At 36.4% G+C, this 21,802-nt stretch overlaps 1 protein-coding gene across 2 annotated transcripts in view; it reads right to left on the bottom strand.

Moving 5' to 3' along the window:
- The window catches only part of HMGCLL1 (3-hydroxy-3-methylglutaryl-CoA lyase like 1), a 149,032-nt gene that overhangs the window by 26,428 nt on the left and 100,802 nt on the right, over window positions 1-21,802 (bottom strand). The window lies entirely within an intron of this gene.

Genomic DNA, 21,802 nt, shown 5'->3' with positions numbered 1-21,802 from the left:
CTGTTTCTCAGTATTTTAGACTTGTACCTAATCCTTTATCAATTATTCACATTATCTAACGTGTCCAGGAGGAATATATATCAAGGTTTTTGAACCATCTAACAAATGCATACATGCCTCTTTCATATATAGCCGTGTTTTAGAAATTTTACAGAGGTGGGACTCTTCCAGACAGTCTCTCACTAAGGATAACAAATGTAGAAAACTATACACAAAAGGAAGTACAATAAAGTACAGCTATATTTGCAAAGACTAATTTATTTTAACACATATAAAACCAAAAATATCATTATTTTCAAGTTGGTATTTAGCTCTAAACCAAATAATTTATGTATATGAGCAATTTGTTTCACATTACTAAAGACAAATGACAGACATTTGAAACTCATAGAAAGCACTAAAGTTAAATTTTAACAGTATTTTTATCTGTTTTTATCAACCACATCTTTGTAAACATTACTTAAAACCAGATAAGAGTTGATGGAACAAACATAGTAGCAATGGCCTTTGGTTTTATTTTCAGTTCTTTATTAACTGGATGGTTGACTGTGAAAAAGTTGCTTAATTTCTTTGAACCCTACCTTCCATTTTGGAAAAGTGAGCTATTGAAATAGTTCCCTTGGAAGTATTACTTTCAGAGTATATATATAACTATCTGTAAAAAAAGAGGAAGGATTGAGTTTATGGTTGCTCTCCTAATTGTAAAGGAAGTGACATATGGTTAAGAGCTCCCTATAAAATTTTAATAAAATGGCCTTTGAGGTCCCAATATTTATATTTGCCAAATATCATCTGATTATGGAATGGTATTGTTTTGCACATGGTAGGCAGGCAGCCTATAAATGTTTATTGATTAAATGAACATATTTTGTGCTTCCAATATATTATTCAACTGATAAAATAATTAAAAATTTAGAAATGCCATGCATATTTAACATAAAGAGAAGTGCATGTTTATTATGCAATAAATCTTCATGTTTTTCAAAACCAAAAAAAAGCTCTTCTTGTAAATCACAATTCTAAACATTTTGTAAGTCATAGATTGTTCTAAGAACCTGAAGGAAATATGATGTCATATTACTAGAAAAAAAATTACATGCATAGACACATGCTTAAAATTGTATATATTGATCTGATCCATGGCAAAACACTTTTCTAAAATAAATCTGTTGAATTCACTTAATTGTCACCCATATCTAAAGGCAAGGGGACAGTATTCTGTGGTTACTTGAGCTCTGTAGTCCAGGTATACAATTTTTTTGTGTCAGTATATTTTAACACAGCAATTTTTGAAGTTTAGTATGATGATAAGTTTAAATGTCAACATTGCTTATTTATTGTAACACTAGCAACATTGAAATATTTATCTGACCAAGTAAGCTAGGAAATATCTCGGAGACATATAAAATATAAGACACAATTTCTTTTTATGAAAAACAACTTAATGTGTTTTATTAAGACTCTTGCCCTTAGGGTGCTGCTACAGGATTTGGAACAAAAATGATTTAACTCTCTGCCCTGAATGTAGAGAAAAAAATCTAACTTGTATTAAATAGCATCTATTTTGGAGTGCTTTGTTGACAAGCAATGTAAACATTCTGAAGAATAATGTTCCACTATTTTTATTTTTAGTAATCTAGACAGGCATCTAGGGAAGTAAAGATTTTTTTTTTTTTAGTGTAAATTTTTTTTAAGAGTCAAAAGAAGAAATATGTGAAACCTATTCCTTAGTTATCTGAAATCTCCAACTGGGAGAAACATATATACAGTACTTTTAAAGTTTAAAGAAATGAAACAAGAAAGGCAAACCACATTATAATTCTCTGAGTAAAATAATACTATGTCCACCAAACACTATTGTTACCATGAAAGTCTGACTAGAGTTTCAGTGCCTGCTAATTAATCCTGAAGGTGGATGGGGGAGGCTGCAATCAAGTATATTGAAGATGCTGCTAAATTTGAAATACAGTAAGGGTTAGGCAGAATACTTGGAATATATTAAGAACAAGAATATAACTAACTTATTTTTCATGTTGCTTTGACTAGTAAAGGTACTTGCTAAAAACTGGTTTGTTTTGGTATTTCATTTAAAATTAAAATCATCATGTAAACAAGAGAAGGTAACCATGATTTTATCAGAACTTAAAGCACCATGACATTAGATCAAGATAGATGCAAAGTAAGTTTGTATTTTAAGTGTAACTGTCAATAGTCAAACTTTAATTTGACTATTTATATGGAAATAATCTAAAAAGTATTCAAGGTAGTCAATTAAAAAGTGATTATTCTGTATGTTCTAAAATAAATATCTATGAAGAACTACTCAATAGCACCTTGCTAATGAAAACAATAATATCTCTAATTTTAGAAGAAGACAGTTAAGTAGAGGGAAAAATAAATAAATATATAATTCAGGTTGGTTGTTAACTACTATGGCAGTAAGTTCATATGATTCATTGTGGTCCATATGAATGACATTCCTATCAAATACAGCAAATCAACACCAAACATTCTTCGCATACCATCAGATATGCCATATATTCATGTGAGTATGGGGCCTTTGGGGAATTCTAATGCCATATTATGTTAAAAATTAGAATAAACAAATAAGGAAGACTATATGACGATACCTCATAAGTGTTGAAATGTGGTCGGAAAGACTGCTTTGCTTCTCTATGCTTACTTTTCTTATTTTTTTTATTACACTTTCATGTTTTGGTTTACATGTGCAGAATGTGTGGGTTTGTTATATAGGTATACATGTGCCATGGTGGTTTGCTGCATCCCATCAACCCATCGTCTACATTAGGTATTTTTCCTAATGCTGTACCTCCCCTAGACCCCTGCCCCCAACAGGCCCTGGTGTGTGATGTTCGCCTCCCTGTGTCCATGTATTCTCGTTGTTCAACTCCCGCTTGTGAGTAAGAACATGCGATGTTTGGTTTTCTGTTCTTGCAATAGTTTGCTGAGAATGATGGTTTCCAGCTTCATCCATGTCCCTGCAAAGGACATGAACTCATCCTTTTTGATGGCTGCATAGTATTCCATGGTATATATGTGCCACATTTTCTTTATCCAGTCTATCATTGATGGGCATTTGGGTTGGTTCCAAGTCTTTGCTATTGTGAACAGTGCTGCAGTAAACATACATGTGCATGTGTCTTTATAGTAGAATGATTTGTAATCCTTTGGATATATATCCAGTAATGGGATTGCTGGGTCAGATTCCTCATCTGAAATGCCATCTGCTCTCTTGGGAGCTTGCCTTCCTCAAAACTCTCATCTTTATCTGTTGCACTACACATGAAATAACTTCCTCCCTTCCTATGCTCACCATATATGCTCAGTCCCTGGGTTTTCTCCCTTTCTCAATTATACCACATCTTAGCTTTCTCCCCTGACCCCATGACCTCTCGAACTCTCAGGAGTAGTTAACTGCAAAATGTGTAGACATGGCACTGATTCCATCACAATTAAAAACATTGTTTATGTAAAGGAAAATTGTACTTGAAAGGTACAAAGAATCTCCTCCCGACTGGAACAATATGTAGGGTCAAAACTCACTGGGCTTTTGGTGCTGAGTCCAAATAATGTATATACATAAACACACACACGCGCGCGTGCACGCACACATACACACACACACATATATTTTTTGAAAGGAGTCTCTGTTGCCCAGGTTGGAGTGCAGTGCAGTGGCATAATCATGGCTCACTGCAACCTCCACCTCCAGGATTCAAGGGATTCTCCTGCCTCTGCCTCCTGAGTAGCTGGAACTACAGGCTATGCCAACCATGTCCAGCTATATTTTTTTTTTTGTATTTTTAGTAGAGACGGGGTTTCACTATGTTGGCCAGTCTAGTCGTGAACATTTGATCTCAGGCAATCCGCACGCCTTAACCTCCCAAAGTGCTGGGATTACAAGCATGAGCCACTGTGTTGGAACACAAACGATCTTTACCTGAGAAGAGAGATAAATGATATATGAAAAAGTGGCCCTTACAATGTAAAAATTGCATGGCTATTTTAAAGTGAATTTTAAAAGACGTTATATTTCATGATTTAAGTTATTTACTTTTATACTTTAGGTTCCTTACTTTAGAATGCTCTACTAAAGAGGAAATTGCAGAAAAGTTATTCTGAAACATACACATTTTCAAACAACCTCCTTCAGTAAAATAAATTCTAATACAACTGCTTCAAGATATACTAAAAGAAGCATAACATTTTTGGCTTAAACCATTGGGGCAACTGCAGACCTTTCACGCGTTTAAAACAAAATGTCGTCTTTCTTCTTTTCCTAAATCTAGTAACCCCCAGGCATCTCTCCAGTTGGAATAATCACAGAAAGAAAGTGAGCTTTGTTTTTTGTTCTGTTTCTGATTGAGCTGTCCGCTTTTCTACTCCACGTATTACTGCTTTCCTGAGAGAACACTTGGGATATACTTTCAGAATAAAATACTTTCAACCTCTTTTGAATGTTTTAAATCTCACTTCCAGGGCAATGCTTTGTATGTACAGAATCATAAAATAAAACACAGGAAGAAAAAATGAGAATATGAAACAGGTGGAAATCAAACTACACAGTGCTTTAGACTAAAATATCTTATTTTGATTATAGCTTGTTTCATTCCTCACTTGTTCAAACACTTTGAGTTTTAAATATTAAATTGGTAAAGGGGCTCTGTAGATTACCTAGAATTAATATTTTAAAAGATATGCAAATCGAGGGACAATAGCTGTGAATAATAACATTCGATTCCAAGAGAATTTAATTTACTAGTGTATCATATCAACTGAAAGCATAATGAAATCTATGTCATTAGATGTTTATAAAGAAAATTCAATGGTTTTTAAAAATCTCATAAGATTATTATAGATAAAAATATTAGACTCCTAGTTGCACGTAGAAATCAAATTGAAAAGGAAAAAGTGAAAGATGTAAAAAATCCTATCCTGTGACTGTAACACTAACTAATGTGCTTTTAGTAATTTAATTATTTTTTGAGTTTAAGAAGATGTTTCTACTGCTAGGCCTCTGTATAGATACATGGATAACCACCTACCGAATATTTTTAATAAATATAACCTACTACCAACATCTCCAAAACACAAGTAAATTGCATGACAATAGCCTCACACTCAGTTCTGAATTTGATTCAATTTCATTCAGATTAACAATCTACTCAAGATTAATGTTTAAAGGTTTCCTCCTTATAGATATCTATAGACGCTCCCAAAATTTCCTACAGGTAAACTCAATTTCCTACCAGTGTAAGAGTTTTGACACTTAGAGCCCAGCCCTTCCCTACCCTCTCCTTCTTTTCAGACTTTTGGAATTACATGTTACTCCTCATCTCATCCCAGGTGCTGCGAGCCTACATAGGTTTCAGAATAGAATCCGTCCTGGAGGCTGCTTTATCATAATTAAGTCTTTCAATTTGGTAAGGCAGGTTCTCCTCTCTTGTTCTAAAATGCGTCGTCGTAGTTTACTCTGTGCTCTTTACTCCTCTATCTGTAGGTTAAATTTGGTCATCAAGTTTCACAAACAAGGCTACTAGGGATTCCATTTGGAAGTTTATAAATCAAACTCAGGACAATTGCCATCTTTAAGATACCAAATTCATTCACCTGTGAACATTTGTATCTAGCCATTTATTCTGATTTATTTGTATTTCTTTCAGTAACATTTTGGAATTGTGATATATAGGTTTTACAGCAAAGGTTTTAATACGTATTTAGTTTAAACACATATCTGGTTTCTTCTAGTACTTTATCATTTTTGCTGCTAACTTGAATATTATATTTTTTGTTTTATGTATTGATTGGTTATTTCTCTGTAGAAACACTGTTATTTTGAATATTTTTAACTGAAATTTTGTCAAATGCTCTTATTACTATAAATATGCATATTAATACATATACAAGTTCATTTTATTTTTTATATATATGTATGTGTGTGTGTATAAATATATATAGCCATTACTTCACACACAAAAACCAGAGTTATCCTTATTGCAAATTATATGATTACCTATATGAAAATCAAAGAGAATACATGTCATTATAGATAAAAAAATCATTTGCAAATATAGATAATTTTTGTATTCTTAATTATTTTTTATCATTTATTTTTCTTATTTTAGTATATTGGCTTAAATCTCCTATGTAATCCTGAAACAGTGATGGGTACCTTGCTTGATTTTTTTAATTGATACTATTTCTAAGAATTAATCATTAAGTACAACATTCATTGTAAGTTTTTGATAGATACCCTTTATGAGCTCCAGGTGGTTCCCATTTACTCTTAGTTTGTAAAAGGTTTATTATAAGACAGTGTTTAGATTTATCAATTTTTTTCTGTGTTCCTTAAGAAATGTTTTTCTCCTCTAATTGGTAATGTTCTGATTACATCAATTCCCAGAGATTGAAGTAATCTTTTATTTATTTCTGGTATAAACCTTACTTGGTAACATAAGGTTTACTCCATTTTGAAATAGATACTGAAACTATCTCTTGTTTTCCTCTAGGATTTCTTTTTGTTTTTTATATTTCTGTGTATATTCATCTATGCTTTAAGGATTGCCTGAATCCAGAACCACTGTCCTTAACCTTTATCCTATACGGACATTACTAATACAGGTTAACAATTTTGCAAAGACATATCAAGGTAAAAATACAAGTTTGTTGAAAGTATGCCAGACTGTAAGATTCTAGACTACCTGGTCCATTTGTGGAGATGTTGCTTCTCTGGGCCCTGGGACTGAGATCCAGAACCCTACTCCTTAAGTCTCTATGGGAAGCAGGACAGGAATTTGAGCGAGATTATGCCTGATGGACTTAACTATTTTGACTAATCAGGAGGCAGTATCACTGGCTATGCAGGGGGAAACATAGTTTTTTAGGAAGCTTGAGGAGAGATGAACCTGACAGCAGTAGTAACTGAGGGGGATGAGAGAGGCAGCATCAAGAACAAGAGCTTTGTGAAGTCCCATAGGAAACTGATGACCAAGTCCCATTTCTTTGAGCTAATCTGAGAATGTGAAATGACCCTTACACTTGGCCTCTTCTGTTTATACTGTCCCTGGCATAGTTTGGGCCCAAGTGTCTGCTCTGGAGGACAGTTACACATTTAACAAATGGCTCTACATGACAACATTTGATCACCGGTCACCTAGTCACTCATGCAAAAAGCATGCAACTCAGCTGTTTCTTCCCTCTCTCTGGCCTTCCATCTTAAGTCAATTTTGAGGTCCTACTATTACCTCTTAAGTGAATTTCCAGTATGCCCTTTACTCCTCTGTACTATGCACACCTTCTACACAAGAACTCTAATATCTCTTTCTTGATTCACTGAAAGAGTCTACGATCTGATCTGTTTTGTTCTATGCTCCTTAAATCTACTTTCTATAGATATACCAGAAAGAGTTCTAAAATACAAATCTAAAGTGCAAATATCACTTCCCTGCTCAGAACTCTTGTGGTCCTCCATTACCTGCAGGATAAGTTTCAAGAGTTTTACTCTTATTAGTGAGACCCTTGAAGTTTTGGCATCAGAATGTATTTTTCAGCCTCATCATTTATCATTGTCTTACATGATGTAATTTTATCACTGTCTTTAAGTTACCATCCCCTTGAACATGATGCTTCAACAACATAAAATTTCTTGTTGGCCGGGTGCCGTGGCTCACGCCTGTAATGCCACTATTTTGGGAGGCAGAGGTGGATGGATCATGAGATCAGGAGTTCGAGACCAGCCTGACCCACCAACATGGTGAAACCTCATCTCTACTAAAAATTTAAAAAATTAGCTGGGCGTGGTGGTGCACACCTATAATCCCAGCTACTCAGGAGACTGAAGCAGGAGAATCACTTGAACTCAAGAGATGGAAGTTGCAGTGAGCCGAGATCGTGCCACTGCACTCCAGCCTGGGAGACAGAGTGAGACTCCAACTCAAAAAAAAAAAGAAATTCTTGTAAATTCCTCCACACTGTTTCTAAACTCTGTAGCCTTAACATTTGTTTTTTTGCCTGGAATCGTTGTCTATATATTTAGGTAATTCTTCCTCAACTCAAGGCATTGCTTCTTCTAATAAGCCACATTTCTGAAGTGGAAATTATGGCATCAACTAATAAAGGTCTCACTTTAAGAAGCTCCTGAACACATATAAAAACATTTATTCTATGTATTTCTACACCTGTAGTTCAACTATATCACCTCCAGATAATACAAAATATATTTTTTCCGTGTGAATATTTTCATCTTTTTTTTTTTTTTCTTTGCAAATGTTTCATCCAAATGTCACTTTAGGCTTCTTATGTACAAGCATGTGGAAATAAGTTGCCATGGCACCTGAGTGGATATTATTATATTTCTGCTCCACCTTATATCCAATCCCAACTAGAACTAAATCACATGCAGATAAGAACCAGAGCTCAATTAAGGAGAACTGGCACAAGTAGCAACGTAGAGCTTCTGAATTTTAAATCACTTTGTAAAGAATCCCAGAGTGTACCCTCATTAAGTGCAGGGATGCTGCTCATTTTGTACCCCTAGGTACTATGGCATCAAGTAATCATCTACAATTCCACAAGGAAATTGAGCTAAGATATATTACTCATCAGGACATATAAAATGGAGTGTTTCTATTGAAACTAAATCTTGACAGTATTGAATCATTCCCTGAAAATAGGTGTTGAACATAAAGCATATACTATATGCTAGGCCAGTGGTAGAGGCTATGATCAATTGTGATGCACAGTCTTTCTCCTTACTAATGAGTGGTGCATTGATATGTAAATAAGCAGTGGAGATACTATGTGACCAGTACTCTGTCAGGCGAGGTGCCATGTGGTACAGGAGCACCTCCTAGAAACATGAGTCTTTCCAAATTGTGACTTGAAAGATAAATAGGCATTGTCCAGAGGTAAAGAAAGTGAAGTGCACCATATAGAATATCTGTGTGAAGGCCACCACTCCAGGGGATTTGGGAATGAGAAGGAGCATGACAAGAGACAAGGCCACGCTGGCAGATCAAGGGCAACCTAACAAGGGTTAGGATCTCTTTCGCAGACTTGATATTAAGGCTGCAATGGAGCCACTAAAGCTTGTACACAGAATTTGAGTTCTTCCTCACGATGTACATTATAAGGTAACAATAAATTTAGGTTTAATGATTTTTTAATTGCTTGAAAATAAATGACCTGATAGTATTTCACAAATACAAACACACCCCACCATAAGGTTATAGAACAACCAGTCATATCTAGCATCTAGCAGAGAACAATGCCTTATGGAAGGTGCTCAATAGATGTTTAATAAATTCCTGTGAGGAATACAAAGATGCAGTCATAATGAGATGTTGCAACATCCAATTGTAATACCTATCTTTTAGAATCAGGATTGAGAGGAGCCAACCTTCTAGTGGAAAGGTAGAATGATGGAGTGACTGTTCTGATTCTAACATGGAGATTAGATGGACTGTTACCTGGGGAATGGAGCCAATAGAGAAGGATGAGAAAAGCTAACACATCCGGTGCCTAATATGTTCCCACATTCATTTAATCCTCACAACAGCTCACAAGTACAAACTATTCAAATTCTAAATTTACAGATAAGGGAACATGGAATATCAAAAAATTAAGTAGTTTGCTTAGGAAGACAAAAATCAAGTGCTTGTAACTACTATGCTATACTCTCCCTTTTACCACCTAACATACACCAGAGAGAATCAGGGATAAACAATCATGAGTTGATTTATCAGAAACAATAGCTGTGCTTTATTTTCTTTAATTTATTTAGCTATGCATTTATATATCTATTTGCATATTTATTTTGACTAGAGACTACAAAAGATGTTTGGAAATAGGGGAAAGAAAACCTCTTTAATAGCATGTATTTAGTAGGGAACTATGTAGACCTCTATTTAATTGTGCAGCATTTCCTTTTTCTATAATTGGTTTTCTGAGTTTAAACCCAGAGCTTTTGAAGACTATTTTCAAATTAGAACAAATATTAATGCTAAAAAGAGGAAAATCAATGGAATCAATAACAACTGGAAAAAAGGAGAAAGAAAGGTTGTCAAAACAAGAAAAAGAAAAACTTAGAAGGTAGAGACAGCTTCTATAATCTTGAAAATCTTAAAGATCTTAAGATCTTGAAGCCTGACATTTATCTATTTAAGGGAAGCCCATAACATGGTCAGCACAATTTTATTTCACATCTACATATTCACATATTAATATATTTATGCAATGATTATAAATGTCACTTATTGATAGTGTTTATATATATGCGCGCTTGAGCAAGTGTGGGAGTTTACAATTCATAAGGAAAGGAAGAGAGGATGAGGAAAGGAAAGAGAAGAAATGACTTGCTACTGTTCACTGATTTTCACTGGCCAAATGGAACAATTGTAAAGGTGGAGAAATTATAAAACTCAAGAGTAAATAAAAAATCCAGGGGCTTCTTATGTCATGGGGTCGATGCAGGTGCATATTCATTCATCTTTTGTCACATTTGGGAAATGAAAATTCTATTTCATATTCAAATGCCATTAAGTTATTTACAACTAGATCTGGAAGTTTCATATTTATCATCATGAAGTATAAAGCCAAATGTCCCTTTTTCAGGAGCACCAAAGATTAACCGATTAGAATGTTTTCCACATGTCCATTTTTACTGTCAAGAGAATTTTAAAGTTTTCCAGCTTCCGCAACTGAGCCAGATGTCAGTGGGTCCCACAGTGAAATAAAATTGGCAGAGTAGCCTTCTCATGACCCTGGGGTTGTTTTATCAGGGATCACTTTAATGTCTAAGAGTCATTCCTTGCTAAAGATTCTAAAGGTTTTGGGTCCAATCTGCCACAATTACAGAAATATGCTGACTTGGTTAAACCACTGAAATCCAGAAGTATTTCTTACAACTTTTCTCACATCACACTATAATTGTTGTTTGTGTTGGCACTAGAATAGTACAGGGTTTCATTTCCACTGTACGTTTCCGGTCTCTGGTTTCAGAAACATCAGTAGAGAATATTTTACCAGCCACATTTTGTGTTGTGTAAACAAGTCCTGGTGATTTACTCTGTTGGTCTCTTCACTGTGTTCTCAAATGACTATGGTCTCAAAGATATCAGATGGACACTTTCTAAAATAACTTTAGGAGTTAGCACAATTTTTTAAAAAATGTTGTAATTGATAGCTTTGGTTCAGAAAATCATGGCAAAAAATCCAAAACTGGTTATATTGACATATTTCATTCTTTTTCTTTAACTTTTAAATTTCTGCTACCGTTAATAGAAAAATTATGTTTAAGTTAGACACAGTTTAAAACACAGTACAATAAAATGAACATGATTTTAGTCAACATACAGCTTAAGAAATGAGAGTATGTGTTCTGTTTTCACACTGCCATAAAGAAATGCCTGAGACAGGTAATTCATAAAGGAAAGAGGTTTAATTGATTTACGGTGCTACATGGCTGGAGAGGTCTCAGGAAACCTACAACCATGGTGGAAGGTGAAGGAGAAGCAAGGCACGTCTTATGTCGTGGCAGGAGAGAGAGAGAGAGTAATGGGGGAACTGCCAAACACCTTTAAAAAACCATCAGCTCTCATGAGAACTCACTATCATAACAGTATCAGGAAAGTTGCCCCTATGATCCAGTTGCTTCCTACCAGGTCCCTCCCTCAGCACATGCAGATGACAATTCCAGATGCGATTTGGTGGGACACAGAAGCAAAGCATATCAGAACATCACAGTACTTTTGAATCTCCACGTGAGACTTCCTTCACTGAATGACCCCTCTGTCCCAGAAAATTCTGCAAATCCTTCTCCTGTTTTTCTTTAAAATGTTACAATATAATATGATTGGCAAATTTGTCTGTTTTTGGACTTTACGTAACTAGAATATTACTTTATTCTTCAATAACTTGCTTTACCCACCCACTATTGGATTTTCCAGTTCAACTTGTGTGACTGCACATAGCTGTCAATATTCCTTGTCTTGACTACATGATTTCTATTTGTGTAAATATGGCACACTTTGACCCATTTCCTTTGAGATGAATAATTGACTGTTTCAGCTTTTATCATTATAAACAATTCTGCTAAAAACTCTTTTTCTGTGCGTTCTGCTGCATAGAAGAGATTTTCCAGGTATATACCAAGCAATGAGCTGCTGGGTCACAGAGTACACACATGCTCAAATCACTAATAGTACGTGAGATTTTCTGTAAGTCTGCATCTTTACCAACATTGGATATCATCTGACTTTTATATTTTTGCCATTACACCAGGTATGAGATGAAATCACATTTAAATTTGCTTTTTTTCAGATTAATGCTGAACATGCTTTATGTGACATTTGTGTTCCCTTTTCTGAGTAATCCCGATGTAATTCTTTAACAATTTTTATTTTATTTTTTCTTTTTTAAAAATAAGCTTTTACGTTTATAACATACACATAGAGAAAAGCACAAATCATAAGCATACAGATCAATAAGTGTTCTCAAAGTGAAAATACCACCCAGGGAAGAAAATAGAACATTAGCAGCATGAGAAGTCGCTCTCATGCCTTCTCCCATATCATCCTACTCCCATCTAAACATCTGTAAGCGTGGATTACTTTTGTATGTTCTTGAATGTTATAAAAATGTAATTGGCAAAAAATTAGCTGGACATGGTGGCGCATGCCTGTAATCCCAGCTACTCAGGAAGCTGAGGCAGGAGAATTGCTTGAACCCAGGAGGCGGAGGTTGCGGTGAGCCGAGATTGCGCCATTGCACTCCAGACTGGGTGGTAACAAGAGCGAAACTCCATCTCAAAAAAAAAAAAAAATGTAATTGGTGGGAGGATCCAAGATGGTTGAATAGGAACAGCTCTGGAGTGCAGTTCCCAGCAAGAAAAACACAGAGGGTGATTGCCCACCCCATTTCCAAACAAATTTTCACTGCCCACAGATTAGGAGATTCTCGGGCCTAAAAGCACCACAAGTTTTCAGCATGGCAGTTTCAGCCAGTGCAGGCTTGGTGCACAGAAACTCACACAAATCTGGGTGGCCATTTCAACTGGTGCCTGGAACGCCTGGGAGACAGAGTCACCAATTCAACTGAAAGGGAGGGGGCAGAGACAGGGAGCCAGGTGATCTGGCTTGGCAGGTACCACCCCCACAAAACAAACAATCTGAAAGGCTCTGCATTGAGAGTTTCCCAGCAAGTGCAGCTGGACCCAGGATGGTCCAGCTCAGTGGGAGGAAGGGCGACCACCACTACCAAGGCAGTCCACTACGGAGGTCATTCACACTGCAGATGGGCAGAGCCTGCGACAGCTCAGCAAAGCCTCTGCCGGCAAACTGTGACTAGACTACTCCGTGTGGGGCAGAGCATCTATGAAAAAAGGCAGCAGCATGACAGGAACTTATAAATAAAGCCGACCTTCCTAGGACAGAGCACCTGGGAAAAGAGGCAGTTATGAGTTCAGCTGCAGCAGACTTAAAGGTACCTGCCCAGCATCTTTACATGGAATAATGGAGCTCCCAGCACAGCACTTGAGCTCCTATAAGGGATACGCTGTCTCCTCAAGCAGCTCCCCAACCCCCATATACCCAAAGAGTCACCTCATAAAGGAGAGCTCAGGCTGACATCTGGCAGGTACCCTTCTGGGATGAAGATAGAAGGTAACTGGTAGCAACCCTTACTGTTCTGCAGCCCCCATGGGTGATCCCCAGGCAAGCAGGGTCTGGAGTGGATCTCCAGCAGTCCTGCAGCAGAGGGGCCTGACTGTTAGAAGGAAAACTAAGAAACAGAAATAACTTCATCACCAACAAAAAGGACATCCACTCAGAGACTCCATCCAAAAGTCACCAACTACAAAGACCACAGGTAAATAAATCCACTAAGATGGGAAGAAATCAGCACAAAAAGGATGAAAACACCAAAAACCAGAATGCCTCTCCTCCTCCAAAGGATCACAACACCTCACCAGCTAGGGGTTTAAGATGCATGGAGAATGAATCTGATGAGTTGACAGAAATAGGCTTCAGAAGGTGGGTAATAACAAACTTCTTGGAGCTAAAAGAACATGTGCTAACCCAATGCAAAGAAACTAAGAACCTAGAAAAAAGGATAGATGAGATGCTAACTAGAATAAACAGCTTAGAGTAGAATATAACGACTTGATGGAGCTGAAAAACACAGCACGAGAATTTCACGAAGCATACACAAGTTTCAATAGCCGAATTGACCAAACAGAAGAAAGGATATCAGAGATTGAAGATGAACTCAATGAAATAAAAGGAGAAGGCAAGAATAGAGAAAAAGGAGTGAAAAGAAATGAACAAAGCCTCCAAAAAATATGAGATTACGTGAAAAGACCTAATCTCCGTTTGATAGGTGTACCTGAATGTGACAGAGAGAATGAATCCAAGCAGGAAAACACTCTTCAGGATATTATCCAGGAGAAATTCCCCAATCTAGCAAGCCAGGCCACCATTCAAGTCCAGGAAATACAAAGAACACCACAAAGATATTCCTCAAGAAGACCAACCCCAAGACACATAATCGTCAGATTCACCAGCGTTGAAATGAATGAAAAATGCTAAGGGCAGCCAGAGAGAAAGGTCAGGTTACCCACAAAGGGAAGCTCATCAGACTCACAGCAGATCTCTCAGCAGAAACCCTACAAGCCAGAAAAGAGTAGGGCCAATATTCAACATCCTTAAAGAAAAGAACTTTCAACCTAGAATTTCATATCCAGCCAAACTAAGCTTCATAAGTGAAAGAGAAAGAAAATCCTTTATGGACAAGCAATTGCTGAGAGATTTATCACCACCAGGCCTGCCTTACAAGAGCTCCCAAAAGAAGCACTAAACAAGGAAAGGAACAACCAGTAGCAGCCACTCCCAAAAAGTACCAAATGGTAAAGACCATCGACACAATGAAAAATATGTGTCAACTAACAGGCAAAACATCCAGCTAGCATCAAAATGGCAGGATCAAATTCACACATAACAATATTAACCTTAAATGTAAATGGGCTAAATGCCCCAATCGAAAGACACAGACTAGCAAATTGGATAAAATGTCAAGACCATCAGTGTGCTGTATTCAGGAAACCCATCTCATGTGCAAGGACACACGTAGGCTCAAAATAAAGGATGGAGAAAGATTTATCAAGCAAATGGAGAGAAAAAAAAAGCAGGTGTTGCAATCCTAGTCTCTGATAAAATGGGCTTTAAACCAACAAAGATAAAAAGAGACAAGGGCATTACATAATGGTAAAAGCATCAATGCATCAAGAAGAGCTAATGATCCTAAATATATACGCAGCCAATACAGGAGCACCCAGATGCATAAAGCAAATCCTTAACAACCGACAAAGAGACTTACACTCCCACACAATAATAGTGGGAAACTTTAACACTCCACTGTCAATATTAGATAGATCAATGAGACAGAAAATTAACAAGGATATCCAGGACTTACTCAGATCTGGACCAAGCAGACCTTAATAGACATCTACAGAAATCTCCACCCCAAATCCACAGAATATGTATTCTTCTCAGGATCTCATTACACCTACTCTAAAATTGACCACATAATTGGAAGCAAATTACTCCTCAGCAAATGCAAAGAAAAAAAAAACAGAAATCATAGCAAACAGTCTCACATACCACAGAGCAATCAAATTAGAACTCAGAATTAAGAAACTAACTCAGAACTGCACAACTTCATGGAAACTGAACAACTGGCTCCTGAATGTCGACTGGATTAACAATGAAATGAAGGCAGAAATAAAGATGTTCTTTGAAAACAACGAGAATGAAGACACAACGTACCAGAATCTTTGGGACACACTTAAAGCAGTGTCTCAAGGGAAATTTATAGCAATAAATGCCCAAATAAGATGTGAGAAAAGATCTAAAATCAACATCCCGTTGTCAAAATTGAAAGAGCTAGAGAAGCAATATCAGAAAAACTCAAAAGCAAGCAGAAGCCAAGAAATAACTAAGATCAGAGCAGAACTGAAGGAGATGGAGACACAAAAAATCTTCAAAAATTCAATAAATCCAGGAGCTGGATCAACAAAATAGACCACTAGCCAGATTAATAAAAAAGAAAAGGGAGAAGAATCAAATAGATGCATTAAAAATGATAAAGGGGAGATCACCACTGATTCCAGAGAAATACAAACTACAGAGATTACTACAAACAACTCTATGCACAACCAGTAAACTTTGAAGAAAGGATAAATTCCTGGATACTTGCACCCTCCCAAGCCTAAACCAGGAAGAAGTTGAAACCTTGAATAGACCAATAACAAGGTCTGAAGTTGAGGCAGCAATAGTAGCCTACCAACCAAAAAAAGTCCAGGTCCAGATGGGTTCACAGCTGAATTTTACCAGACATACAAAGAGAAGCTGGTACCATTCCTTCTGAAACTATTCCAAACAATACAAAAAGAAAGAATCCTTCCCTAATCATTTTATGAGACCAACATCATCTTGATACCAAAACCTGGCAGAAACTCACCAAAAAAAGAAAACTTCAGGCCAATATCCATGAAGAACATAGATGCAAAAATCTTCAATAAAATACTGGCAAACAGATTGCAACAGCACATGAAAAAGCTTATCCATCACGATCAAGTAGGCTTCATCCTGGGGATACAAGGCTAGTTCAACATACCCAAGTCTATGAACATAATCCACCACATAAACAAAACCAAAGACAAAACCACACGATTATCTCAATAGATGCAGAGAAGGCCTTCGACAAAATTCAACAGCACTTTATGCTAAAAACTCTCAATAAACTAGGTAACAAAGGAACATATCTCAAAACAGTAAAAGCTATTTATGACAAACTTACAGCCCGTATCATACCGAATGGGCAAAAACTGGAAGCATTCCCTTTGAATTCTGGCACTAGAGAAGGATGCCCTCTCTCACCACTCCTATTCAATGTAGTATTGGAAGTTCTAGCCAGAACAATTAGGCAAGAAAAAAAAATGAAAGGTATTCAATTAGGAAAAGAGGAAGTCAAATTTTCTCTATTTGCAGACGACATGATTGTATACTTAAAAGACTCCATCATGTCAGCCCAAAATCTCCTTAAACTGATAAGCAACTTTAGCAAAGTCTCAGGCTACAAAATCAATGTGCAAAAATCACAAGCATTTCTATACACCAATAACAGGCTAACAGAGAGCCAAATCATGAGCAAACTCCCAATCACAATTGCTACAAAGAGAATAAAATACCTAGGAATACAATTAACAAAGGATGTAAAGGACCTCCTTAAGGAGAACTACAAACCACTGCTCAAGGAAATAAGAGAGGAAACAAACAGATGGATAAACACTCCATGCTTATGTTTAGGAAGAATCAATATCATGAAAATGGCCATACTGCCCAAAGTAATTTATAGATTCAATGCTATCCCCATCAAGCTACCAATGACCTTCTTCACAGAACTGGAAAAATCCACCTTAAACTTCATATGGAACCAAAGGAGAGCCCGCATAGCCAAGATAATCCTAAGCAAAAAGAACAAAGCTGGAGGCATCACACTACCTGATTTCAAACTATATTACAAGGCTACAGTAATAAAAACAGCATGGTACTGGTTCCAAAACAGAGATATAGACCAATGGAACAGAACAGAGGCCTGGAGGCAACACCACACATCTAGAACCATCTGATCTTTGACAAACCTGACAAAAACAAGCAATGGGGAAAGGATTCTCTGTTTAATAAATGGTGTTGGGAAAACTGGCTAGCAGTGTGCAGAAAGCCGAAACTGGACCCCTTCTTGACACCTTACACTAAAATTAATTCCAGATGGATTAAAGACTTAAACATAATACCTAACACCATAAAAACCCAAGAAGAAAACCTAGGCAAAACCACTCAGGACATAGGCATAGGCAAGGACTTCATGACTAAAACACCAAAAGCATTGGCAACAAAAGCCAAAATAGGCAAAAGGAACCTAATTAGACTCCAGAGCTTCTGTACAGCAAAAGAAACCATCATTAGAGTGAACTGTCAACCAAAATAATGGGAAAAAAAATTTTGCAATCTATGCATCTGACAAAGGGCTAATATCAAGAATCTACAAAGAACTAAAACAGATTTACAAGAAAAACGCAAACCCATACAGAAGTGGATGAAGGATATGAACAGACACTTTCCAAAAGAAGACATATATGAGGCCAACAAACACATGAAAAAATGCTCATTATCACTGATTATTAGAGAAATGTAAATCAAAAGCACATTGAAATACCACCTCACACCAGTTAGAATGGCGATCATTGCTGGAGAGGATGTGGAGAAACAGGAACACTTTTACACTGTTGGTGGAAGTGTAAACTAGTTCAACCATTGTGGAAGACAGTGTGGCGATTCCTCAAGGACCTAGAAATAGAAATTCCATTTGACTCAGTAAGCCCATTACTGAGTATATACCCAAAGGATTATAAATCATTCTATTATAAAGACACACGCACACGTATGTTCATAGCGGCACTGTTTACAATAGCAAAGACCTGGAACCAACACAAATGCCCATGGATGATAGACTAGACAAGGAAAATGTGACATATATACACCATGGAATACTATGCAGCCATAAAAAAATGATGAGTTCGTGTCCTTTGTAGGGACATGGATGAATCTGGAAACCATCATTCTCAGCAAACTGACACAAGAACAGAAAATCAAACACTGCATGTTCTCACTCATAGGTGAGTGATGAACAATAAGAACACATAGACACAAGGAGGGGAGCTTCACACACTGGGGTCTATTGGAGGGGGGCAGGTGATGGACAGCGGGGGTGTAGGGAGGTCAGAGAAGGATAAGATGGGGAGAAATGCCAGATGTAGGGGATGGGGTGATGGAGGCAGCAAACCAGCTTACTATGTGTATACCTATGCAACAATCCTGCTTGATCAGCACATGTACCCCAGAACCTAAAGTACAATAAAAAATGTAATCAAACAATATACTTTATTATGTCTGATTTATCATTCACCATGTTGTTTTGAAATTCAACCATGCTGTATGTAGCAGTTTTTCATTCTCATGAAGACATATATATATCTATATCTATATCTATATATATATATCTATATATATCTATCACAATCTGTGTACTAATTGTTTTACTGATGTGTTTTTGGGTTGCTTCCAATTTGGAGCTACTATAAAGAGTACTAGCATGAACATTCTTGAACGTATCTTCAGTGAATACATGCAGACATTTCTATTGTTTATATACCTAGGAATGGAATTGCTGGGTTCTAAAATATGCATATTTTACAGAGTGGTGGCACCAATTTAAAATTCCACAAGCAGTGTGTGAGAGTACCATTTGTTCCACATTTTTGCCAGTGCTGGGTATCCTCAGACTTTATAATTGCAAACAGTCTAGTGGCTATATAATACATCTTCAAATAATACTGTACTATTTTATTTGTAGCACTAATACCTTGTAAGTATCCAAATTCATTCCTCCCATCTTTTATAATATTATCACTTCACTTACCCATATGCTACAATTACCCTGTACCTTGTTACCATTATTAGTTTGAATAGTTATTAATAGATAAGAATAATTAAAAGATTATATTTTATTTTTATATATTACATCTCTGATGTCTTATTTTTCTTTGCATAGATCTAATTTTCTGATATATATGTAAGTATCCTTCTCTGTGAAGACTGTCTTTTTACATTTCTAGTAGGGCAGATCTCTTGATGATGAAATCTTTCAGTTCTTGTTTTTCTGAGAAAGTCTTTGTTTCTACTTCACTTTTGAAGAGTAATTTTATTGAATATAGAATTCTAGGCTGGTGGGTTTTTACTTTCAGTGCTTCAGTTACTTCATTCTACTTTCTAGTTGCTTCTCACTGAGCTTCCTGGATCTATGAGTTCATGGCTGTCATTGATTTTGGAAAGCCCTCAACCATTATTGCTTCAAATGTTTATTCTGCTGTGTTCTCTGTCTCTTCTCCTCCTGGTATTTTAATTATACATGTAATAGATCTTTACAGGGCCTTTTAAACTTAATGTAATCATTCTTGGATAATGTATTCTGAATGTTTTTGCTATTTTTTCCTTTTTGCATTTCAGTTTTATGAAGTATCTGCTGACATATTTTTCAGCTTACTGATTCTCTCATTAGCCACATCTAGTCTACTGAGGAGCCTATTAAAGGTATTTTTCATTTCTGCTGGGTTTTTTTCTAGCATTACTTTTTTATTCTTTTTTTTTTTTTTTTGGAGCTTCCATCTACATGTTTACATTCCCATCTCTTTTTTGCATGTTGTCTACTTTTGCCAATAAATCCCTTAACATAGTAGTCATAGTTCGTTTGAATTCCCTGTCTCATCATTCCAATATCTGTGTCATACCTGAGTCTGATTCTGAGGGTTGCTTTGTCTCTTCAGGTTGTATTTTGTTCTTGGCTTTTTGTCTGCCTCTGATTTTTTGTTGCAGTTGTTGAAAGCCTACACATTGTATCTGGTAATAGTAACTGAGGTAAACAGGGTATGAGTGTGAAATTGTATGTTTATCTGTTTATCTGGCTAGGAGTTTTGCTGTGTTTCATGTTTGCTGTAGCTGTAACTGCCAGAGACTTCAAATTTCTCTAGTTTCCTTGTCTTTGCCTTTTCTATTTATGGCGGGCTTTCCTAAGTTTCCTCCTCAGATAGGGTCTGCTTCTTGTAGTTCTTTCTACTGTAATCCCTGTTATTATACTGGAAACCTTTTGTTGTGGTGATAAGGTGTGAAAGAAGAAAAGCATTCCTTAATCTTGCAATTAAATTTCAGACTTGTAGTGCGCCTGTGCGTTTTAAATGTTGACCTTCCCGAGTGTTTCTCCAGTGATAGCAACTTTTGTTTATCCCTTTGGTGCTACAGGAAGTGTAGTGGGGGCTAGAGAGGAATGAATACCCTTTCCCCAGCTGGGATAAGGTTCTAGTAATTTCTTTCTATCTACAATAGGCCTTTGTAATAGAGAATGTTCTGGTAATATTTCACAGTGATTATTCTTTCCCTCTCCTTGCCAGAGTCACAGAAAGGTCTTCTCAAATTCTCACTTTTAGAACCTGATAGGAGGTGAGACTCACAAAATTAGTGATCCCCTTAAAACTCTTGCTTCAAGTGTTTCTCACTTTTATGCTTATCCACACTCAGACTACAGTGATTTGTCAAAATTACCAGTTAGGGAGATCTCGAATGTGCAGTTCTGCATTTGCTTGTCTCTCCAGATTTCAGGGCAGAAGTTTGTACCTAAACCCCAGTTTTCTGATAGATCCAAGAAAGGTTATTTAGTTTCCATTTGTCAAGCTTGTCCATGCTGTAAAAATGAAGGTGATTTCCAAGCTCTTTACCCTTGGAGCTAACACAGAAGCTCACAATGTATCTTTTTATGAACAGAAAATCCTAATTGTAGTATAGCCTGTTTATCATTTATTTTCCATTGTTAGCCTTTTTCATGTGTTATGTAATAAGTCTCTGTCTATGCAAAATATTCTTCTCATGTTATTTACTTCATATTTAGACTTATAATCTTTGTGTATAAAGATTAAGATTCTTTTTTCTATATGAATATCCAGTTGAGCTAGCACCATTTATTGAAAAGATCATGCTTTTCTCACTGAATTGTAGTCATGATTTTATCACAAATCAGGTAACTGTGTATGTTTGGATTTCTTTCTCAGCTCTCTTTTCTGTCTTTTTGGTCTGTATGTCTATTCTTGTATTGCTATTATGCTGTTTTAATTATTTTA

The sequence above is a fragment of the Aotus nancymaae genome, unplaced genomic scaffold (assembly GCF_030222135.1).
Source record: "Aotus nancymaae isolate 86718 unplaced genomic scaffold, 86718_ANA_hifiasm-v0.15.2.pri h1tg000040l, whole genome shotgun sequence".
NCBI classification, from domain to species: Eukaryota; Metazoa; Chordata; class Mammalia; order Primates; family Aotidae; genus Aotus; species Aotus nancymaae.
The sequence above is the reverse complement of the archived record's forward strand: the minus strand, read 5'-3'. Positions and strand labels throughout refer to the sequence as shown.